The 2,962-nt window shown below is 37.8% G+C and overlaps 1 pseudogene; it reads left to right on the forward strand.

Moving 5' to 3' along the window:
- Positions 1-1,471: 1,471 nt before the first annotated feature.
- On the forward strand, positions 1,472-1,983 carry LOC120608944 (60S ribosomal protein L29-like; annotated as a pseudogene).
- The last annotated feature ends 979 nt before the right edge of the window (positions 1,984-2,962 follow it).

Genomic DNA, 2,962 nt, shown 5'->3' on the forward strand with positions numbered 1-2,962 from the left:
AACTGAGAGTCCAGAAGTAAACCCATGTTTACATGGGCAAATAATTTTCGACAAAAAAGCCAAAAACATGCAGTGGAGAAAGGAAAGCCTCTTCAATAAATGGTGCTGGGAAAACTGGAAAGCCACCTGTAAAAGAATGAAACTAGACTGTTGTCTATCAGCACACACCAAAATTAACTCAAAATGGATTAAGGACCTGAATAGAAGACCCGAAACAATAAAATGTATAGAAGAAAACATAGGAATGAAACTCAAGGACCTTGGACTAAAAGAGAATTTTATGACTTTGACCTCAAAGGCAATGGAAGTAAAAGCTAAAGTAAACGAATGGGACTACGTCACACTAAAAAGCTTCTGCACAGCAAAAGAAACCATTAACAAGGTAAAGAGAGAACCATCCGAATGGGAAAATATATTTGCAAGCAACACCTCTGATAAGGGCCTAATATCCAAAATATACAAAGAATTCATACAAATTGCATCCATGTGTTGGATTGGTTAATGTTTCTTCAATTTCTTTTAATCTATACATTTCTCCACCATCCCTTCTTACCCCTTGCAATTTATTTGCTTAGGAAATTGAATCATCTGTTCTATAGAGCAGCGGTTCCCAAACTTTTTGTCACCAGAGACTGGTGCTCCTATGAGAATCTAATGCCTGATGATCTGAGTAGAACTGAGGCAGTGATGCTAGTGCTGGGGAGAGGCTGCAAACACAGATGAAGCTTTGGTCACTCACCCACTGCTCACCTCCTGCTGTGCAGCCCAGTTCCTAACAGACCTGGTCTGTAGCCCATGGGTTGGGGACCCCTGCTATAGAGTCCCCATAGTTTGGGTTTTCCAGATTGCATCCCTGTGATATTACTTCACATGTTCTTCTAGACCATATGTTTTTTATAAATTAGTAGTTCTAGAGGCTTGGTCAGATTCAGATTTGATTTTGTGCCAAGAATGCATTATGGATGGTGCAGTAGACTTTCATCAAAAGACATGTAGTGTCTCTTGATCAGTCCTTTGAGAAGTGAGCAGCCTTTAGTGATCATAGCCCAGATCCATGAATTTTGTTAGAGGTTACAAAATAGTGATATTCTAAAAGTATCAGTAGGCTTCATTTTTTATCTGAAATGTTTCTATAAAGAGAAACTTACATTCATCATGATATACAGTCCAGATAGGAAAAGAAAGATAGATACTTGATTTTTTTCCCCTTTCTTAGCCAGCTTTCAAAATAAAGGTCTCTGATATTTTCCAAAAGTGAAAAGTTTTATTGTTGTTGTTGTTTTGTTCTCAGTATTATTACCAGTTGGTATCTATTCATGGAAATGAACATATTTTACGTTTCTGTCCACTGCAGTTTTTCTTATTAATGCTCAAATTATCTGAAGTTTTTCTTTTTCTTTGTTCTTAAGTAAGATTGAGATATCTGATCTTTAAAGGTTTGGTAGAGGGAGCTGCAAGGTTCGATGCAGATATGGCCAAGGCCAAGAACCACACCACACACAACCAGTCCCAAAAGTGGCACAGAAATGGCATCAAGAAAACCCAATCACACAGATACGAATCAATTAAGGGCATGGACCCCAAGTTCCTGAGGAACATGTGTTTTGCCAAGAAGCACAAGAAGGGCCTGAAGAAGATGCAGGCCAATGACACCAAGGACATGAGTGCACATGTTGAGACTATCAAGGCCCTTGTAAAGCCCAAGGTCAAGCCCAAGATCCCAAAGGGCAGCAGCCACAAACTTAATCAACTTGCCTATATTACTCAGCCTAAACTTGGGAAATACGCTCGTGCCCGTATCACTGAGGTCTCAGGCTCTGCTGGCCGAAGTCCAAGGCCAAAGCCCAAACCAACGCCCAGACTGCAGCTGTATTTCTGCCTCCGACTCAAGCTTCTGCTCCCAAAACTGTCCAGAACCCCCACAGAGACTCCAGAGTAGAGGCCTCTGTCCTTCCAATATGTGGATGGAAGGACTTGGTGTGACCCTGGGCTGCTGTCTGCAATGGGCTGGTGTCCTACTGTGCTATTTGTACAAATAAACCCGAGGCAGGATCTGTCCAAAAAAAAAAAAAAAAAAAAGGTTTGGTAGAGTTCCTCTGTGAAACCATCTGGGCCTGGTGCTGTTTTGTAGGGGAGCCCTTTAATTACTTTCTGTTTCTTCTATGGTAATCGATATGTTAATACTTTCTGTCTCTAAAGGGATCAATTTAGGTAAGTTGTATTTTTCTAGAAAATTATCCATTTCATCTAGGTTTTAAAATATTTTTGCATAAAGTTGAAAAAATAGTCTCTTATGTTTTCATTTTAAATTTCCTCTGCTTTGATGGTTTTCCCCACCCATCCGCTGCTACTATTTCTAATTTAATGTCTATGCTTTCTACCATTTATTTTCTTAATTAGTTTACCTGGTGGTTTGTATTGCTGATTGTTTTAGCCCTGGGTTTATTTATTAGTCTTATTCTTTTTATATTTCTAATTCATTAATTTTCATCTTTATTGATTCTTTTCTTCTAGATTCTTTTGGCTTACTTTATTGTTTTTTTTTTCCAGCTTTTTGAGTAGAGAGAATGATTCGTTTATTTTCATTTTTATTGATATAGGTATTTAATGCTAAACTTTTCCCACTATTAACTGCTTTAGCTGAATCCATAGACTTGATTATTTATGTTTCCATTATCATTATTTTCAAGAAGTGAATGTTGCACTTCTACCACTGACCAACAGCTGCTCATTAACATGTTTTTTTTATTTTTAAGTGGAGTGGTCTTTTGGGGTTTTTTATTTGTTAATAATGATTAGTTTTATCATATTGTGATCAGAGAGTATTCTTTCTGTTCTTTGGTATTTATCGATGATTTTCTTGTAGCCCAAGGTATGGTCACTTGAGAAGAAGCTGTTTCTCTAATATTGGGATTCAGATTTCTACCTAAAGAGCTACCTTATTGGTTAAGTCTTTTGATCT

The sequence above is a fragment of the Pteropus medius genome, unplaced genomic scaffold, assembly GCF_902729225.1.
Source record: "Pteropus medius unplaced genomic scaffold, Ma_sr-lr_union100, whole genome shotgun sequence".
In the NCBI taxonomy this organism is placed as follows: Eukaryota; Metazoa; Chordata; class Mammalia; order Chiroptera; family Pteropodidae; genus Pteropus; species Pteropus medius.